The 22,729-nt window shown below is 37.9% G+C and overlaps 1 pseudogene; it reads right to left on the reverse strand.

Moving 5' to 3' along the window:
- Nucleotides 1-1,973: 1,973 nt before the first annotated feature.
- The window catches only part of LOC108719247, a 33,307-nt pseudogene continuing 12,551 nt past the window's right edge, over nt 1,974-22,729 (reverse strand).

The following is a 22,729-nucleotide window of genomic DNA, read 5'->3' on the forward strand; positions in this document are numbered from 1 at the left end:
AGAAACTCTAACTGACAAGTTGAGAAGGGACAGTCAGGTTGGCAAAACAGTCATGTTTAGGAACTTCATGTAACAATTACTTTTGTAAGAATTATAAGTGAAGTATATTGGAGAATTATAAGTGAAAAACGATCTACATGAGCTACAGGTAACGTTTCTTGTAGATTTATATTTTGAAATAACATTTTTAGTGTCAGTATCACTTTAAGTTCCCACCTAAAATAAACCCTAAGCAATTGCTTAACCTCAGAAGTACTAAAAATAAATGGTTATTAAGATTTAAGCAAAACCAATATTGGACAAACCTGTATACCCTTGTTCATTTTCAACATTTGTTCCTACTCTAGAAAACTTAGGTTGATATACTGTATCTGCATAAATTGCTAAACACAAATATTATGCTCCGTCATGCCAGGGAAGTATTGCTCTGGCATCATAAGAGTTTACATGGGAAATATTTGGTCTCAGGCTTGCAAAGAGACCCTTGTTTAGATAGCCCACCAGGGGGCTGTGGAAAGGAGACATCCATTTCTGCCGTCTGAGACAATTTGGAGTCATACTGGGCAAGGAAGCTGGGCCAGTCAGTTGATCAAAGAACAGAGCTGTGGACCTACAGTAGCAGGGGGGTTAGTAGAAAAATATGGATTATAGGAAAGGACCCATATCTCCTCTGTCATAGGATTCACATCCTCATAACTAACATGAGGAGGTCACATGCATCCTAATGATACTTAACAGGGCCAGCCTATACCTATCAGTTAGGAGAGATGGTTCCTGAAGGACTGGAACATGAGACCCCATTCATGTTTGGTATTATTCTGATCACCCAAATATGGATCACTGCATGCCCATAGTTTCACTATAATATTGGGTACTGGCAAGTACCAATATTAGATTGGGGTATCTGGCCTGAAAATAACAACCCCTACAGGATTTCAAACCTTTCTCAGGGGGTCACCATCTTTGAAAGTGCCTGCGACACTCTTCAGTGGGCTCTGAGCAGCTGTTGAGAAGCTTAGCTTAGGGGTCGTCTCAAATTGACAATCAGTTTGTCTGTAATATAAGCTGATGCTACAAGGCTGCTCATTAAATGTTAATGCTAGTTGCACTGGTGTCTGTGCTGCCATCTAGTAGTAATTATCTGTATTAATTACTAATCAGTCTTATATTGTGACATTTATATTCTATGTGTACTGTATATTGTGATGGGGTCCCTAAGCTCAGTAAGTGACATCAGCAGAAAAGAAGATGGGGAGCTACTGGGGCATCTTTGGAGACACAGATCTTTACTGCTAAAGGGCTGTGGTTGCCTTGGGCTGGTACAGAAGCCCAAAACATTATGTACAACATTTCTAGCCGACTTCTTTAGTTAAGCTTTAGTTCTCCTTTAAGAAATCTATTAAGAAAAAATGCAAGAGTAGCTAAAGAAGCTTGGCAAGTAGAATCCGGCAAGTTTGTATAGAAGTTATTGGGAAACGTCTCTAACAACTTTGTTGTTCATTAAAAAACATTCAAGATTCAGCCAAGTGATTCCCGCTTGTGTGTTTTCTTCCACAAAAAAACTTGACCAAAGTATTATATTGCTTTTTATAAAAAATATGGCAGTGCTCAAAGAAACAAAACCATTATACCTGTAGTGGGAAAAAAAGTTGCCTAGTGTTTATCCCACAAACTGATTTTTTTTTTTACCACAGATATTATTAAATTGGCTTCCCTGTCCCCTTCATTTGAGCAAAAACATTAAAAAATTATACTGAGAAAAATGTTACCTATACATACAGTAAAAATGAAAGGATAATAAACAGGCAATAACACAGATTTCTTTTGAAAAATGGACCACTCCATGCAAAATGTTCAAATAACCACTTTTTATTTTAATTCAAGTGGATTTGGATTTCAAAGTGGTGAAAAGAACAGGACAAGCATTTTTTTTTTACAAAACAGATATAAATCAAACATATATAATAAGCATGAAAACATCTATTTTTTTTCCAAAAGTACAATTTAATGAAGTAGCAATGCAGCCATTCTACAAAAGCATTTTACAATATATCCATGTAACATTTTCTAGACTACCTCAACTCACCAACAGGTCCAAATTGTCACAAATTTAGACACAAGGCTTTTTAAGGTTTATATTATTCTTACCGACGTTTTTCTTTAATTAAAGGAACTAAATTATAACAAACTTGTATTTTTTGAAAACAAAGTTACTGAATGCTTCTAAGCGAACTATTAATGTGGAACCAGGAGCCCTATCGAAGCAAAGAACATCACACACTATTAAGATGGGCCTTATCCAAAGTCTCTCTTAAATATCCTTTGAAAAGCTTTCTTTAGAAAGCATTCACCCAGCCTTTGTTCACAAAAAAAAATGTACTTGTATGCAGCTTTCTTCATTCAAAATATGCCACGTTTGAAGGACACCAAAATATTTACAAGATAAATATATATATATATTTTTTATAAAGTGGTTTCATGAACTGGTGAATGTCATTCTGTTATTTTTTTTTTGTAATAAAGCTATTTTTGATAGTGTCAAATTATTTGAATATTTTTTCTATTGCTTATAATCAGAAAATTGTGTTTTGCATCTATATAGCTGGTGATTCTTTAAAAGGAATGTTTGATATTTGTACCCAAGAAAGAAGGTTTCTTGCATCAAAAGAAACCTTTGGACAAAACACTCAACTAAAACACTCTGCAAATTAAAGAACAAAAACGGACAGAGAAAGGGGGACAAGTTCCTAATTTAAAAAAAAAACCGATGTAATGTATTCAAGTGTGAATTGTAATCTCCCTAGAATACAAATATGGTTGAAATTAGCATGTTCTAGTACAAAATGAGTTCAACTATATTGTACATATTGAAATAAATAAAATATTGAAATAACTGGCAAGTGTTTGAAAAGCCAACATTTTTTTCCCAATGATTTTTTTTCTTTACGTTTATTTTTTAAATATTATAGGCCAAATAGGGGTTTTTAATAACCAATTGAATATCAGCATATATTAAAGATGAATCCATTTTTTCCCCAGCACAAAGGCCAACCTACTAAAAGGATAACCTGATTCATTTCTATTAGCAACGGGACATAACTGAAGTTGACTTTCTAAGTTAATTGTAATTATATTTATCAGATAAATTGTTTCACTATGAAACAGATTCTCGATAGATGCTTGATCAATGCTAATAAAAACATGAACCTTTTCACCTAATTATACATGTAGATTAGACTATGGAGACAAATGTTTTTAAGCTTTTCGATAAATATTCTGATCAATATTTTCTGCTTCGAAAAAGGAAAATGAAAGCAAAATTCCTTTTTAAATCCTATTGCACTTCTCATTCTTTAAAACAATTATACACAAAATATGATTGTTTTCCTCTCTTTCTTTTTTCAAGGGAATGCCTTACTGTGAGCTGCATTTGCAATAACTCAGATATATTTCTATGGCTCATACTTCTTTAAAGTGCTAAAATGTTTATGCATTGAACTGACCTGTCGCATGTGTTGGAAGATCAACACGGGTTTGTAGACAAAGAAATCGCTCAAATTCAACTTAATGGCGCATCTAACTTTGCATTAACTTCCTATGCAAAAAAAAGTGTGTAATTGTATCTCAAACTGTAGCGAAAATATAGATATTAAAAAAGCAAGTAAAGAACTTAAGACAGTTTTAGGTGTTAATGGTATATCTTGCTGAGCAATCAATGATATCTACCAAATTAATTCTTAAAATAATGCTACATTTTCAAGAAGTAAATGAAATATCAGCAGGCAAAAAAAAAAGTTTTAGATCCAAGTGCATCAATTTTCTCTGTAATAGGTCAAGTATGCCTTTAAAGATTCAGGCAGTGGCAAGCTCAAAATTTTTTCACGCAGCAGATTTGGAGGAGGTTCCTCAGCTTTCATAGCTTCATTATGGTCCTTTTCATCCTCTTTGCCATCCTCTTCAATCTTTTCATCATCGTCACTGTCTAATGGATGAGGAATAAGTTGATTTCCAACAAACACATATGTATTTATACGGCGTCTTCGACATCGCCTTCTTTTGCGCTTTGGAGGTGCCTTAGGAGGGATACCTTTAGCTTGCATCTCTTCATTTATACGGTTTCTAAGAGTACGGCGTATATAGATGCAAGCTAAATCCTGAAGGTTTCTAACAGAACAGGGAGCTATGGAAGAAAAAAATAAGCACTTCATCAGGACATCACACCTTATTTTCATCCACTGTCTGGGGTATGTGATGTAACTCATATAACATTTATTAAATGCAGTGATACACTAAACCGGACTGCCAAAATAATAAGATCAAACCCATCATTAGCCAAGAAACACTGTTAAAAATATCATCAATGATGAGACTGAAATTACTTTTCTCGTCTTGTATGTAACAATGGTACTTGCTTTCGTCCAAATTGCTTTAGGCCAACTGATCAACTTGGATAAATCACTATGTGGTCACAGTATTCTGGGTTGGTTGATAAAACATATTATGTCTGGGCAACTCTATATAAAACTGGTATGGAAAAACTCAATAAGTAATTTATAAATCTTTTATTTTCATAGGTAAACTGCAATATAAATGATAAATATTTTACTTATGACGCATGTAATGGTAGATTATTATTATTATGTGAAATTTATAAAGCAGCAATACATTTATGCATCAGTGACATTAGCCCTGTCGCAGTATTTTCAATCTAAGATGTAAAAGGGAACGAATGTAATCTCAAATGTACCTATACATTTTACACAAACAGAAACTCCATTGGATCTATTGCCACTTCCCACATTAACTCTGTTGCTTAAATGTTTATTATATAACCCAAATGCTTCCTTGTGAACACAATCTATTTCACACGGTTCAGTTGTCGGTAAAAATCTGTAAACAGTACAAGTAACTCATATAAAGCGACTGAGGTTTAGCTGTTTTACTTTAAAAGTAAAGAAATTATTATTATTTCTGCTGCCAAAAATATTTTTAAGTTTGCACAGTGGATACTATACAAATATATACATATATATATATATATATATCTCTATATCTCTCTCTCTCTCTCTCTCTCTCTCTCTCTCTCTCTCTCTCTCTCTCTCTCTCTCTATATATAAATACTTGATATAAATTGCTAAAACATACTTACGTAATCTCACAGTATCAGACTTTTGGTTATCGTTTTTATTTGGTTGCATCAGAGGAGCAAAAGATACAGCCAAGATATTTTTACTCTCCCACGTGTTCTGTCCAGTTCTCTGAATCTGTGTAAGCTAATTAATAAGAAATATAATGACAAAACCTTTAACAACTAAGTATTGCTTGACGTAGATACATATAATTTACATAATATTTGTCTAAGAAATCAGGCTATTTTGGAAAGAACTGTCTATACAGGTATGGGATCTATTGTTCAGAATGGTTGGGTTTTTGGGATGAGATCTTTCTGTAATTTGGATCACCATTCCTGCTAAACATTTAAACATCATATTGACCCAATAGGGTTTTTTTTTAATCAGCAATGTGGATTTATGCAGCTTATTTACCATGAAGTGCAAGGTACTGTTTTATTATTACAGAGAAAGGAAATCATTAAAACAAAACCAACTACAATTTTTCATCAGATGTCATTGGCAACAGGGCAATAAGGAGGTAACCTACTTCAAAATGAATTATGTACATACTGCAAAGTCTAATGTTCTTGAACACAATGTGAAAAGGAAATTAAATATCACCTGATCTTCGATAGGCATAACTAATATCCCTCCCACTTTCAATAAGATTTTCATGTAATTTTCATGATCTTTCTGGACACCAGCTCCACGTTAAATTCTATCATACTGAGAGCTGTCTGATGCAATCTCAAGACAATTACCAACCACAAAAGAAGGCTCGCAGAATTCAAATCTGAAAGAGAGGCAGACAGAAAACCAAAAATATTTTTCATATTCTATACCTATGGCATTTATTATACCGTTAATGGCAGGTATCTATTGATAAAACTTGGTTGCCTAAATGAAACCTGCCTAAATGCAGAAATGTAATATTAAACCCTATATGTAATAAAAGTCACAAAGTTTGCCCAGGAACAGTAACGTATAGCAGCCAATGAGATGTTTGAATTTAACCAGGTTACCAGTTAATGCTGTCTGGTGAATGGTCGCTATTAGTGATGGGAGAATTTATTCGGCAGACGCTGACGAATACATTTGCGAAACTGCAAAGAAAATTTGCAGACAAAATCCGACGCCAGCGACAGATCCGATGCCGGCGAAAATTTACCGCACGCCCATTGACTTTAATGCAATTGGATAAAATAGGCGAGCCTCAAATTGTCCCCGTGAACTCACGTTTTGCTTTTTTTTTTTGCCGTTTCGCAAATTTCATGGGACAAATTCGCACAACACTAGTCTATATGGGTAGTAAGAACTTTGCTCCTTATGTTACATAACCACCTATCTATCACCCCAGATTCTATTGTTATACAGTAACTATATAAAATAAATATCTGGTACCTGCAAATATTTTTTTAAAAATCCGATCTTTCGAAAACTTACTTGTCAAAGCTATCACTCTGTTTAATGAAACACTCCAATTTTTCCTTAGCATATTCCACCACATCTGAATGAAGCTCAATTCCATGGTTTATACCAAATGGACCTAAGAAACAAAAACATGTTTTAGCTTAGCTTTCTTGTAAGTATTCTTGTTTCAGTGATAATAAGCACTACAATACAGAGATATAATAAAAGTTTTTTTAATCAAGCAGGGGAGGCAATGGAGGGGGTTTGAAGTGGGGGGTTAAAACTCAAGCAAACCAGTCATTACTGGGGCCTTGTACAAACAAGTATTTAGTACTGTGTGGCCATAGAAGAAAAAAGTAGGTTTCCAACATTTTATCAGAGAAGCACGTCTTACCCATACCCATATGAAAAAGTGTTAATATCAATATTGGATACAATCAATGGTAGATACACCCAAAAATAGCCCCATGTTGTAAAATTTTTTATCAGTAAGGGGCAGATTTACTAAGGGTCGAATATCGAGGGTTAATTAACCCTCGATATTCGACTAGGAACTAAAATCATTTGACTTCGAATATCGAAGTCGAACAATTTAGCGCTAATCCTACGATCGAACGATCGAAGGATTATTCGTTCGATCGAACGAATAAATCCTTCGAATAGAACGATTCGAAGGATTTTAATCCAACGATCGAAGGAATATCCTTCGATCAAAAAAACACAGGCAAGCCTATGGGGACCTTCCCCATAGGCTAACATTGAGTTCGGTAGCTTTTAGCTGCCGAACTAGGGGGTCGAAGTTTTTCTTAAAGAGACAGTACTTCGACTATCGAATGGTCGAATAGTCGAACTATTTTTAGTTCGAATCGTTCGATTCGTAGTCGAAGTCGTAGTCGAAGGTCGAAGTATCCCATTCGATGGTCGAAGTAGCCAAAAAAACACTTCGAAATTCGAAGTTTTTTTAATTCGAATCCTTCACTCGAGCTTTGTAAATGTGCCCCTAAGTCACAACTTATTTGCCACTCTTTTATTTTATAAAGAAATCAATATAACTGAATTTACTGCCATATGCACAAGACTTTTTTCATAGGTTGTTTCAGGCACAACAAGGAGTTCCTCACTGAAGAGTGTTTGGGATAACACAATATATATATATATTTTTATTTTTTTTTTAAAAAAAAAGGACACCAAGGAAGAAAAAATAATCTTCTTTTCACATTTTATCATGTGAAAAATTTGTTTTTGGTAAATGTTTCCTATTATTTTTTCCCAGAGGGAATCTAGTTTTAACGATTCCACCGTTAGAATTTTTCTTACGTTGTGATTTTTTTTTCGATTTTTAATATTCTGGAGTATGAAATGTTTGAAAATATTTTTATTTTTACTGACCTTTTAGAAATCTGCGCCTAAAGAAAAATGCTATGAATATAAATAAGGGAAATTTACTCATTTTGTCACTGGTAAGAATGTGAAAAGAAAGGAATTTCCCCTAAAACGGTGTCCTTTAATATATCTTTTTTTTTTTTTTTTTTTTTTAAATAGTATTCAGTAAATATGACAAACATTGTTCATGGTATACGTCAAGAGGAGAGGATGGGGGTAGTTTCTATTGCTGATCTGCTTGGTCTTTTCACATATGATCAGGCCATACCTCTTATCTGCTAGGCAACATCCTTATGTTGATTTCTTCTTAAGGAATTAACAGGCTGGTAAGAGCGGTTTGAGAGTACGTGAGGTTTATAGAAACAAAACAAAGATTTACTCAGGCAAAATTCGTATGAAGAATCAGTGGCGCCTTTATTATAGTTTGGAATGATTTGCAGCAGGAACTCATCAATACAACCAGTAATATGTTTATTTTTTTCCCCTTTAAGTTTCTGATTTGCACCAGATTTAATTAGTTTAAAATGTAAATTAATTTTTCTCATGCAAATTCCATTGGACAGTGACCACGTACATTTATGTGGCTATGGTTTCCAGTTACCTCACAATTATGTTATTTATTATCCATAGACCATGTTGTCTCTTTGTCATCTAAGATAATTCTTATTGATGTTCTGTGGGAGCATTATCTGTCCCTGATTAAACATAGACAACATACTCTATGGTCCATAAAATCTTGTGAGTAGGGCTCTGTGATTATATTTTTATAATACACAAAAGCCAGGAATATCTTGTAAATGATATCCTTATAAATGGTGAGTTCTGATGTCATCAGTTATAAACGGGGAGTTCTGATGTCATTTCTGTTACATGACTCACTGAAACTTGTGTATTATAATAAATAAAGTACCCCCAGTTGCAAAATATGAGGATATTAGAAGTCACCTCGGAGTTCCATGACCTGTATAAAAACACTCGGCCTTTGGCCTTGTGTTTTTATATGGTCATGAAACTCCTCTGTAACTTATAATATCCCTATATTTTACAAGAGGGGGTACTTTATTCACTATATAATGTAACCTTTGTAAATCCCCTGAAAATCGTCACCCTACAGATTATTACAATGTTGATTGTGTATATGTATATGTCATTTCTCATAGTAGTTCTCCTCGAAAAAATGGTCAAAAATAGAAAAAGAGAAAAAGTAATTGGTTCTGGTGATCTATCTGAAACCAACTGAACTGAAAAAAGTGTTGGAAGGTGAACAACCTCTTTAAATGGCAGAAGCTGCCATACTGATTTAAAAGCAGGCGACATGGACAGGTACTGTATATGCTTGTGTTTTATTTACAGCCTTTATTCACAAGACACCTTTTAAAATTTCCCAAAACATATGAAAACAAATCATTAGGGATGCACCGAATCCAGGATTTGGTTCAGGATTCGGCTTTTTTCAGTAGGATTCGGAAGAATCCTTCTGTCTGGCCGAACCAAACCCGACTCCTAATTTGCATATGCAAATTATGGGCGGGAAAGGAAATCGTGTGACTTTGTCACAAAACAATGAAGTAAAGAATGTTTTCTCCTTCCCACCCCTAATTTGCATATGCAAATGAGGAGTCGGATTCGTTCGGTATTCGGCCGAATCCTTTGTGCAGGATTCGCCCGAATCCAAAATAGTGGATTCGGTGCATCCCTACAAATCATAGTTTATTCTTCTGAAACCAGAGCAAACTGTCTGAATCCCTAAGAAACCAGATCTTCCACCTATATAAGGGAACTTACAGGGGATGACTTGTTACTAGCAGGAAATCTCTCCTTCAGGCAACAAAGCACCCAAAAATTTGTTGCTACGGGCAATAATTCAAATTGGCAGATGTAAAACAATTAAGAATGCATAATGTGCATTGCATAGCAAACTTCAGTCACACAGCGCAAAAGACAGCAGAAATGTGTAGAAGACACATTTACAGAAAAATAATAACTGTTAGAAATATGCTTATACTATACAAAATAACATTAAAGGCAAAGTATACCCCACTTTCAACATAAGCTTATTCAGTTGGGCATATGTAGAAAAGGCACATACACAGTATCTGAACCATACAGAAATAAAGATCATTTTTTAGTTCCATTGTGAAGTAATGGAAGTTGAACTTGTAGTTCCAAAAGAACCTGTGCACCACCCAGTATAAAAAACGCAAAAGGACAAGGAAAGTTAAACTAAAGAAGTAGCTAGAAATTATGTTTTGGGCTTATGTACCAGCTGAAGGCAACCAAAGACCTTTAGCAGTAAAGATCTGTGTTTCTGAAGATGCCCCAGTAGCTCTTTTTTTCTGCTGATTCACTGTACATGCTGTGTGCTTCTGTCAGTTACTGAGCTTAGAGACAACTCAAAACATACAGCAAACAAAGAATATAAATGTCACTGTTTAAGGCTGTGTAATTAATATAGATAATTACTACATGACAGCATAGAAACCACTGCAACTAGCATCAGCATTTAATAGCATCGGCTTTTATTACAGACTAACCTAATTTTCTGCTTGGTAGTTTGCAACGACCCTTAAGCTTAGCTTCACAACAGCTGCTCAGAGCCCACTGAGTATGTGAGTATCACAGACACTTTCCAAGATGGTGACCCACTGTGACAAGTTTGAAGTCCTGGATCATTGCTGCTATAGACACGCTGAAACTTTAGGCTGGTGCAATAAATTCAGTATATAAAACATGGCATTTTTAGCACATTAATTTTTAGGGTTTAGTTCTCCTTTAAGCCCGAGAATCCATTATTTCACAATGGAACAAGGGGAGGGCAGGGTTACATTACATTTTAAGCCTATGGGAGGTGAAAAATTGGTCCCTGCGACCACAGAGAAGCTTATTTTCCTTCCAATATGTGGAATAAGTTATGTCTGTGTAAAAATAAATTTATAAATGGAAGTTCAAATATTATTATTATTATTATGCATTTTTACATATTAAATAAGCTTGTGTCACACTGGGGGTATGTCTTTCTTTAAAAACTCACACATGTTGTAGACAAACTATTGCACAAGGATCAATAAAGCCACAGTAAAATATTTACAATCCGGTAAAACTGTTTAGAAAATGGTTTATTCACATCAATCTGATTTCTAAACAATTAAATTGTGTTGTTAAGAAAAAAAAAGGGAAAGTTGTTCTGTATAGCATATGTACTTCTATTTGAATCTTTTTCTCAATTTAACGTTTATTGAGTTTTCAAAAAAAAGAAAGGAAAAATCAGGGGTACAGAAAACAAAAAAGGGTGGGGGGAGAAGACAGTACAAATAATCAAGGTTATAAGCCAATAAACAGTCAAAAAAAAAAGGAGGTTACATAAGCTCCAACATAACAGGAAAGTGGGGGGTGTCAGAACAACAGGGTCCCCTGCAACCAACCAGCATTCAGGAGGTTTGCTTGTAATACGCCGACTCTTTAAATGAAAGCCAGCAAAGCCATCTCACACTATAAGTATCATACGAGTCAGATATGAAAAGGGAGAGTTCTTCGAATTTATGGAGTTCGTCAACTTTCAAGTACCAATCCTGTAACGTCGGAGCTAAGTTTTGTTTCCAACGTAATGGAATGAGCATTTTAGCTGCATTCAACAGGTGAGGTTCTATTGTCGAGGTGAAGGTACCAAACGGCTGATCCATATGAAATAATAAAATATATGCCGGGTCATCTGGAATATCATAATGTAAGATTTCCTGCATAGCTTGTCTCACCCCTTTCCAGTAAGGTTTAATAAGCGGACAGGACCAAAAAATGTGTAGTAGGGAGCCCGCATCAGTGCCGCATCTCCAACACCTGTCACTGGTGTTTTTAAAAATATGTTTTAGTCTGGTGGGGGTGTAATACCACCGTGAGATGATTTTATAGTTGGTCTTCTGTATTCTACAGCATCTAGTACTCTTAAGGAGTTTGGTCATAGCGTCAGTGAACTGGCCCTCTGGAAAGTGGACACCTAAATCTGCGGCCCAAGAGGTAACAAATGAAGGGTTGTTCGAATTGCGTGGAAGGCACAACATTTTATAGATTTGTGAAATTGTATGGAGAGGAGGGAGCTCTGCCGAACATAAAAGTTCATATGCGGTCTGTTTCCTACCCAAAATGGAGGTACCTCCTAAACTATGAAAAAAATGTTTGATTTGTGCAAATTTCAGATGGTCAAGCTTCGAAAAGGGCCTGACCCTTTGAAACCGACCCTTGTCAATGAACTCTCCCTTTTCAAGAAAATGAAATAATTGTAGGTTGCCTTCCACCAGCCAATGGGAGAAATACGCAGATTGTTGCCCTATTGGGAAGGCCGGATTATTAATTATCGGTGTAAGTGGAGACGGGAATTGAGTTAATTTAAATTTCTGTCTGCATTTATCCCAAATAAATAGAGTGTGAAGAAGGAGCGGGTGGTCAGTATAGCGAATACGGCGGTACCTGGCATCTAACCATGGAAGGTGCATTAAATAGCTAAAGGTGGATTGCTGCTCTATCCCAACCCATAACTTGGATTCGGCATGATGAGACCAGTCTACAATTTGACCCAAAACTGCTGCATAGTAGTAAAGTCTGCAATCCGGGAGAGATACCCCTCCCAGTTTCTTGGGTTTTATAAGAGTGTTGTAATTCAATCTACTTTTCTTATTCTGTATAGCGAATACGGCGGTACCTGGCATCTAACCATGGAAGGTGCATTAAATAGCTAAAGGTGGATTGCTGCTCTATCCCAACCCATAACTTGGATTCGGCATGATGAGACCAGTCTACAATTTGACCCAAAACTGCTGCATAGTAGTAAAGTCTGCAATCCGGGAGAGATACCCCTCCCAGTTTCTTGGGTTTTATAAGAGTGTTGTAATTCAATTTACTTTTCTTATTCTGCCATATAAATTTAGAGATAGTTGACTGCAAAGAGTCTAACATTTGTTCCGAGACCGGGAGGGGGAGAGATTGGAATATGTACAAAATGTGGGGAATAATATTCATTTTGACAACATTAATCCTGCCAAACCACGAAATAGGCTTGTCAATCCACGAGTCAAGGTCTCTATTAATAGCCGTCAATAGCACTTTGAGATTTCTTAGCATCCAGTCGTTATAGTCCTTGGTAATTTTAAGCCCCAGGTACGTAATGTGAGACTGGGACCACTTATAAGGAAAATTTTGCGATAGGGCCTGTACCGTTCTAGGAGATAAAGAGATATTTAGTGCCAGAGACTTGGAAAAGTTGATTTTAAAGTTACTAAAATAGCCGTAGTGAGTCAATAACTGGTTCAAAACCGGTATAGAGACAATAGGTTGCGTAATGAAAAAAAGAAGATCATCAGCATAGGCTGCGGTCTTGTGATGTTGGCTGTTAATAGAGACCCCATTTATATCAGGACTCGAGCGAACATGACAAAGAAATGGCTCTAAAGCAAGGATAAAGAGAGTCGGGGATAAGGGGCAGCCCTGCCTAGTGCCATTGCGAATATCTATGTAATTGGACAGTTGACCATTAACTCGCACTCTGGCAATGGGGTTATTGTAAAGAGAGTGTATCCAAGACAATGTCTTTGGGCCGAATCCAATGTATTCCAGGCAAGAAAACATGTAGGACCAATTAACACGGTCAAAGGCCTTTTCCGCATCTGTGGACAACAGCATCAAGGGTAAATTGTGAGTTTTTGACCAATGTAGAATGTTGATAAGTTTATTGGTGTTATCTCTACCTTCCCTGCCTTTTACAAAGCCAACCTGTTCCGGGTTCACAATTTTTTGGAGTACGGTATTGATCCGATTAGCTAGAATCTTCGCAAGGAGTTTAACATCCCCATTTATTAACGAAATGGGCCTATAACTACCAGGATCGTTTGGGTGTTTCCCAGGCTTCAACAGGAGACTAATATGCGCTTCTAGGGATTGTTTGTGAAATTGGGAATCGTGTTGGATATCCTGAAAAGCTATAAGTAGTTTGGGAAGTAAACAATCTTTAAACGTTTTATAGTACAGGGTAGTCAAGCCATCCGGTCCGGGTGCCTTTCCTGTCGGTGTGTGTTGGAGAGCTAACTCTAACTCAGCCAAAGTCAGATCGGCGTCCAAAATATCTGCGTCCATGGAGGATATGCGTTTCATATTGGAAGAGAGCAAGAACTCCTGTAAGGAGCGACCATATTCCGGCACATCCTCCATAGAGTTATCTGGTAACTGGTATAGTTTCTTATAGAACAACTCAAAAGCCTCGGTTATCAGCTCTGGAGTATGTACAATGAGACCAGTGGCTTTCTTAATAGCCGGGATAAAATTCTTACCCTGTTTATGCTTTAGGACTCTAGCCAATAAACGGCCACATTTGTCTCCATGTTCGTACAATCTATGCCTAAAAACAGTGATCGCTTTCTGAGTAAAAAAGTTGAGATGTCCAGATAGGGCTTTCCTAGCTTCAGTTAGTTCTGTAAGAATAGCTGGGCAATGTGTTATTTTATGATTGTTCTCTAGTGTCTGTATCTTAGAGATGAGGTCATGTCTGGTCTTTTCCCTGCCCTTTTTCAGTCTGGCCCCATGTTTAATAAGGTGTCCCCGGATCACACATTTGTGGGCTTCCCAGCATGTCAAGGGCGAAACGTCAGGGGTGAGGTTCTCAGCAAAATAATGAGACAACTGTGTCAGTAAATCTTGCCGTATCGTTGCATCCTGCAAAAGGGATTCATTGAGTCTCCAGACACCCTGTTTGGATGTGGGGAGGGGAGTACGTAGTGTCAAAGTTATCATGGAATGGTCTGACCAGGTTCTGGTGAGAATATCACTAGCTATGACAGTGTCTAGAGCAGAATGGGACAGAAAGATATAGACAATTCTCGTATAAATGTTGTGTCTGTTGGAGTAGAAAGAGTAGTCCCTTTCAGTGGGATACAGAATGCGCCATGGGTCTGTGAGTTGAAGGGAATGAAGACGTTGTCTGCAGCACGCCAGAAGCCGGGAAGTTACGCTAGATTTGCCTGTAGAGCAATCTAGTTGAGGCTCTAGTGGCAAATTAAAATCACCTCCCACCACTAGGGTGCCCTCCGCAAACAACGTCAGAGCATCAGTTATTCGTATAAGTTCCTGGTCCTGATTAATATTAGGCAGGTATAGATTGGCAAAAGTATAATTACGTCCCATATAAATGCCTTTCAAAAATATGTATCTTCCCGCTACATCACTTTTCCTGTCCGTCACAGAAAAACCAAAATTACTGGTTAAAGCAATAGCAACTCCACGTGTTTTAGTAGGTTGTGGTCTACTAGCGTAGAGTTCAGGGAAATGTTTGTTATTCCACCGAGGCACTGCACCTTCTTTAAAATGTGTCTCCTGGATAAAAATAACATTGGCTTTCTGCCTTTGGAGATCGGATGATAGCAAAATGCGCTTTTGCGGGGAATTTAAACCATTGGCGTTGATACTAACAATCTTAAAGGAGCTGATTCGTTTTGGAGACTTTGATGGAGTGACAGGCATGAAGTAAAACTCTTAAAGAGTGGCGAATAACAGAATATGGACGTGCAGAGGAATAGGGAAGTGAGGGAGAAAGGTGAGGGAAGGGGGAGTGAAATACGTCGCTACAAGAGGTAGGCCCAAAGCACTACTCCTGTAGGGTGGCAGGTGACGTGTGAGGGGGGGGGGTCTGGTTGTGAGTCTGAGGGTCTGTAATATACGAGAGGGAGGGCCCCCGCCTCCGGTGTCCCGGCCAGCACTCAAGTACCAGGTCATATAGGGACTCAACAAGAGAAAACTGAACAATTGTCGAAACATAACAAGCAGAAACAATAGAGGCTGTGTATAGTAAAGTAAAGTTACACTGTGTAAGTAACACCATATTGAAGTGCATAGCAAGGCCAGTAGGGATAAGAGAGAGAGGAAAAATGAGAACAGTAGGGGAGAGAAGAGAGGGGAGAGGGAGGAGAAAAGAGAGAGAGAGAGAGAGGGGAGAAGGGAAAGGAGAGGAAAAAAAAAAGGGGGGGGGGAGGAGGAGAAGATACAGAAAAGGTGGACAAGGAGTAGGAAATAAATAGGCAGACAATATATACAACAGTCCAGGAAGCTGGTAATATCAACAAAGCAAGATAGAGAAACCCAAAATGCTAATTCCCGTGCAGGGAGACATGATAGTGACAATACAGTGCATTGAGAGGGTCTGACTTACACGTGATAGCGGTATGTTGATAAAGCTGACCATTGTCAAGGTGTCATGGATCACAGGAAAAGGGGCGGCAGCCAAAGAGCGAGGGAAGGACAAAACCTAAAGAGACAGGGACGTGGGCGGAAAGGGAAAGAGAGAAGAAAAGAAGGGAAAAAAAAAAAAATTCTAATTCTAATTCTAACAACAAGGTATTGTAGGGATCTGGCCGTAACCAAAGTGTTCTTTGCAGATAGTGGAGAGATTCTAATCGTCCAGCTGGGAAGACGACCAAAAATTCCAGCATAATTGCAAGGTGACGTACAGAACATCTATCCCCAGCGATTCAGAAAGTGGAGGCAGACAACGATCTGCACATAGTAGAGGCCATCTGTATTCAGTGACAGCAGACAAAAAAAAAAAAAACCCAAAAAATTTGTCTATTAAAGTAACAGCCACACCAAAACTTAGTAACCAAAAGATAAGGCCTGCAGACTGAGGAAACCATGACCCAGCATCATGAGAGCCAGAGAAGATAGTACATACGGAGTATGTAAGGAGGGGCAGGTGAGCTCGACTCACAGTGTAAATCGCCACAAACCGCCTTACCATATCCTCAGGTAGCGAGTGGCAGGTCTGGAGAGGCCAAGGCTATGTCGGTACTAGGCGAAACCGCAGGCTGGTGGATGGGCCCAGGAGCAGCCGATGGTTCGTCTGGGTATACATATCTGCGCCATTCCAATATATCCATGTTTGGTAGGCCCAGCGAGCGGAAAAAAGCAGGTGCATCAGAGGGATCACGAAGGGAGTGTGTCTTGCCATTACTGTGTGCCAATAAAGCAAAAGGGAAGCCCCATTTATAGGGGACGTTCCGTTCCCTCAGGGATTGCACCACAGTGCGCAACATGCGGCGCTGGAGAACCGTGGAATACGCCAGGTCTTGATAGATCTCAATGGTGGATCCCTCGAGCTGTACTATTTTAGCCTCCCTCGCCTTATGTAGTATAGCTTCCTTCGTGGTAAAGTTATGAAAGGCACATAGAACGTCCCTGGAGGTATTAGGACGGCCGCCACTAACTCTATGAAGCCTGTCAATCAATACGGCAGTCTCTTTCTCCTGACCCAGGAGATGATTAAACAGAGCAGTCAGAGTAGGCCGTAAATCTGCAGCACTTACTTCAGGTGGTATGCCCCGTATGCGAATATTGCAGCGTCGGCTGCGGTTCTCCGCGTCCTCCAACATGAGCCGCATGTTAAATATATGTCGGGCTTGTGTATCCAGCCTGGAAGAGGTTGACGCGACTGCCTGCGAAAGGTCCGTGTGGCGCTCTTCCAGATCCCGGAGTTTAGCAGCAACACCATGTATCTCCGACTTGAGGACTTGTGTCTCTCGCTGCTGGCTCGATTTAATTTCCGTTAATAAGGCCACAAGATCGTCTTTTTGCGGAAGTGCTGCAATCAGCGCTAACAAAGTGGCGGTGTCTGTAGTAGGAGGATGGGCAGGTACCTCTACCGCGTGGCCAGGCTGTTCACCATCAGAGGCCTCTGCGTCCGCCATTTTAGAGGTCTCGTCCTCAGCAGGCGACGGAGGGTTTTTCGTAAAAAAGTGGCCGATTTCCTTATCTTTTTTTGTTGAGGATGGTTTCTGAGATGCTGTAGTGGAGGTCGCTCTTTGATTTCTCCGCATCTTTGTAAAATCTTATAGAATACTGGCCCAAGAGCAGCGAAGAGAGGGAGCCCAGCCAAAACACGTCCGTCCTAGACCGCCATCAAACCACGCCCCCCCATTTGAATCTTTTGAATGTTTAAAATCTTGTTTTGCATAAGTAAACTTTTTTTGTGGGGTTTCAGCATTTTCAGTATAAACCTATAAATGTATCCCCGTAGAAATCAATGGGGGTGATCGTTTTCCCTTGATACCATAAATGTACTGTAGACAGAGGAAGTTGTATTTAGGATTTAGGATATGCTTTAGGACAGTCTTATGAGCAGCCACTTTATCCACACAGGGTGTCTGTTCTGCTCCTTGACACAATGTTGATTTTCCCTGTCACTTTTGTTGCTGTTACTGCTGGATTTCACAAAAACAGACTATGTTTGGCTATTAGTACACTTCTTTCTACTCATCTTACAATGAGATGTGGGAAGTGCAGAAAACATTTTTCAGAGATGAGGATCTCCACTAATATAGCTCCCTACTGTGTCTCTCGGCTTTGTACAGCAAATAACTTTGTTAAAGGAACAGTAACATCAAAATATTTTTTTTTTTTTGTTTTAAAGTAATACAAATATTATGTAGTGTTGCCCTGCACTGGTAAAACTGATGTGTTTGCTTTAGAAACACTACTATTGTTTATATCAATAAGCTGCTGTGAAGCAATGGGGGCAGCCATTCAAAGGAGAAAAGGTTCAGACTACACAGCAGATAAGCTCCGTAGAACATAATGGTGTTATCTGTTATCCACTATTTAACCTGTGCCATTTAGCTGTTTTTCTATTTTCGCCATCGCTACACAGCAGCTTGTTTATATAAACTATAGTAGTGTTTCTGAAGCAAACAGTTTTACCAGTGCAGGGTAACAGTACATTATATTTTCATTAGTTTAAAACACATTTATTTTTTGGTGTTACTGTTCCTTTAAGTTAATTCTTAAAATTTTCTTAGTGGAAAAGAGCTACTAATGTTTTGTTAAAAACAAACAAACAAAAGCACTATGCTTATTATTATTATTATAAGATAAAGGCAATTACCTAATATTAAGCCCACCATTGTACTTAAATATCCAGTTCCACTTCCGAGATTGAGAAAAGACAATCCTGGTTGAAGCTTAAGGGCTTCCATAACTTCTGAGTAGATGCAAGGTGCTGATAAGTGTATGTTTCCATGCTTCCACGCCAAATCTTTATAAGCATTGTCTCTGTATCCCTCCGAATAATATTCTCCACGGTCAATTGCTCTGAAGGCTTGCTCCACCCTTTCAGTTCGTATGTATTGAGCTTCTTTAAGATTGTCAATTAGATCATCATTGTCTTCACCGGCGCTCACTGCTCCACCCATGATGTTCTTTTTGCTTTAAATAGTTTGGAAAGACATCAGCAAAGGGCAGAAAGAAGCATTAATATATGATCAGTTGGAATGTCTAGCAGGTCATTAGTACACCTGCACTACTAGCATCCTGTGGAAGAAACAAAATGCAGAGGTTTTAAATTACAGACGGAAAGACACAAGCATGCCACTGTAATGTCTTACAAAAACGTTGGAAACTAAACTGGAAATAGTTTACTTTTGTGTAAAGCCATGCCCAAACAAACTGCTCTGTGTTTCAAATAAACAGTTCATCTGACCTCAGAAAGGCAGAGAGCATTTTATGAAAAGGTAAATTAATGGAGATCTAAGAAAAAATAAAACGCTGCATAATAAAAGAAGATGGAATTTTAAAGGAACAGTTCAGTATAAAAATAAAAACTGGGTAAATAGATAGGCTGTGCAAAATAAAAAATGTTTCTAATATAGTTAGTTGGCCAAAAATGTAATATATAAAGGCTGGAGTGACTGGATGTGTAATATAACTGAACACTACTTCCTGCTTTTCAGCACTCTAACTCTGAGTTAGTCAGCGACTTAAAGGGGGGCCAGATAGTACATATCTGTTCAGTGAGTTTGATCCTCAGCATTCAGCTCAGATTCAAAAGCAACAGTTATGACCTGTGTGCCCCCCCCCCATGGAAACCAAGAGAGCAGCAAAGCAGGAAGTAGTATTCTGGCTATTATGTTACACATCCAGTCACTCCAGCCTTTATACATTACATTTTTAACCACCTAACTACATAAGAAATATTTTATTTTGCACAGCATTTCTATTTACCTAGTTATTATTTTTACACTGAACAATTCCTTTAAGCAACTTTCCCAAACACATTTATTTTCAATGGTTTAAGGGCAGAGACACACATGGAGATTCGGGGAGATTTAGTTGTCCCGCGACAAATCGCCTCTTCTTCAGGCAACTAATCTCCCCTGAACTGCCTTCCCGCCGACTAGAATCTTAATCATTTTCCGAAGTCGCTGAAGTTTCCTCGTGAGGACTGTTTATGAAATATATTTTATTCAGACCTGCAATGTTCAGGGGTATAGTTTCCCTTTAATCAACTACTTTCAATTACAATTGTTGCAAAAGGGACCGACAGGTACTGCTTTGCAAAGCAGTTACATTTACAAATAATTTCAAAACTGGGAAAACACTTAAAGAGGTTGTTCACCTTCCAGAAACTTTTTTTCAGTCCAATTGTCCATTAGAAATAAAAACGTTTTCAATTGCTTTCCGTATTTTAGTTTTTACCGTTTATTCCAAAATCTAATTTTAAAGTTGAATGTTCCAGTGTCTGGTTTTTCAATCTGGCAGCTCAGTAATCTAGGTGTAGAATGTGAACTGTTACAATTTGCTACATTTAGTTACTACATTTCTCAGCAGCTTCTATGGAATATTATCAACTATTGTATCAATTATAACAGCTGCATTCAATGAAACTCGGGATTCTGCTCAAAGATAACAAATGTATCAACTAATGTATCAGTTTAGAACAGTTTATAGAGACGGTGACCCCCAACGGCGCTGCTTCAAAAAGACATAAGAATGTGAAAAACAACTTTAAACTTCAATATTAGAGAAATGGTCACAAAAAGAACGGAATTGAAAAAAGTCTTTAATTTGGCAAACAATCTGAAAACAACTAAACTGAAAAAGTGTTGGAAGTGAACAACCCCTTTAAGATATCTTTATACATGTACTTTAAGGTGTCTGTTCATAAAGGGAAAAAGTAAATGCTGGAACTAAGTTCTACCACCTCCATTCCAACGGACGTTTTGGTCACATTGTTTTTTCTCTCTTTTGTGTACACAAATACATGTCAGAAACTAGTCTGCATTTAGATCTTTTATTAATCAGTCTTTAAATACAGCCTAAGGGCAGATATAACTAATGATGAACAGCGCACAAGCCACAAACAGCCATCTACGTGAAAGTTCCCTAACAACAAAAGAAAGGAGTGCTCAGGTGTATGGTTATAGAACGATCTGTGATAAGGTGTTATGTGAGTGCCTTCAGCAGTACAAAGAACCAGAGAGCTTCATTTATTATGATCCAAACACAAGTGCTAGGGGCAAAATCCTATCCTGTATTTCTGATATACACAGCGCCTGACTGTAAAGCACAGATGCACAATGCAGCCCGGTACTGAAAGTGATACTGACACTAAAAAAAGACTTTTTAAAATGTGAAAGTACATTCAAAAGTTACCTATAGGTCATGCTGATTGTTTTTTGCCGAGAGGTTTGTTTTTGTAAGTGATTGTTAGTTGAAGTTTCTAAACCTGACTGTTTTGCCAACCTGACTGTCCCATCTCAGCCTGTCAGTTAAAGTTTCTAATGCTAACGGACTCCTGCTGCACAAATATCACAGCCCCCTCATACAGAAACATGGGGGATCAGACAGGTAATGTAAAAGCATTGTGCAAATACTTTATGGCAAAGTTATAAGTAGCTTTCAAAGGCAATATTATGATAGAAGTAAAAAAAGAGTATAATTTCTGGTGTCAGTATTTCTTTAACTCCTACCACACAGGGCTTTGCTGCACCTTGGGCCATTCAGTGCCGACTAACTTGCATGTTAAAATGACATACAAGTAAGGGGGTAGGTTTACAGGATACCCCATAACCCCAATTCATTCCTATGGAATTTTTGAAGAATGAAAGGTTTGAAACAAATACACCAGTAAACCCTATGAGTAAGTCCTCTGTCAAAAGAAACAACACATGCTCAGTTTGCTCCTCCCCCTCCCTGCTGTAATCTGAGCCCAGAGCTATGAATGAACAGGGAGAGACTCAGGCAGGAAGTGATGTCACAGCAAGCTAATATGGCAGCTGCTATCCTAAACAAACAGAGAGCTTCCAGAGCTGTTTACTCATGTATGGTAAAGCATTCTACAGAATACAGCATTCTAGCTTGCACTATTGTGGCTAAACTATTGGCAATAAATTACCTTGGTAGCTTTCTTTCTCCTTTAAATGTGTATTTATCAATGGATGAGAACTCTAAATCCCATAGAAATTAACAGAGAGCAGTGGAATTTTACTTTGGGAAGCTCTAATTTCATACTTTGATAAATATGTCCCTGGGTTCAATTTAGTAGAACATTTAAATGTGACTGTAAAGCTCTGGGCAACAAAATATTGTGCACAACCAATAAAAATGTTTCAAGTTTCACTAATTTGAATATGCAAATTAGGAGTGAATTCAGTCAAATCTTTTTTGTGTGGACGTTTCAGTATTAGGCCAAATTAAAAAAATATGGATTCAGAGCATCCTAGATTTATTAAAAATAAATATTCATAAGTCCTAAAAAACAATCATTTTTATAAGCTCAAAGGTAATTTGGTAGGCGATCCATCATATGTAAAACTGTGAGGGTAACAGGAAAAATAATTTAGTGAAAGTGGTATGTGCAGACCTAAATATGTAACAATGTTCTCTAACCTTGTGCAGAGATGACACCCTTTTCTGAAAATAAATTCTGCTACGTCTACATTGTCATAGAGTCCCGTTTTAGCTGCAGATGTCAGCTATGGTTTCACCTTGTTCATTCTCTCGCTGCACTTACAGGGAGA

Source organism: Xenopus laevis, chromosome 6L (assembly GCF_017654675.1).
Source record: "Xenopus laevis strain J_2021 chromosome 6L, Xenopus_laevis_v10.1, whole genome shotgun sequence".
In the NCBI taxonomy this organism is placed as follows: domain Eukaryota; kingdom Metazoa; phylum Chordata; class Amphibia; order Anura; family Pipidae; genus Xenopus; species Xenopus laevis.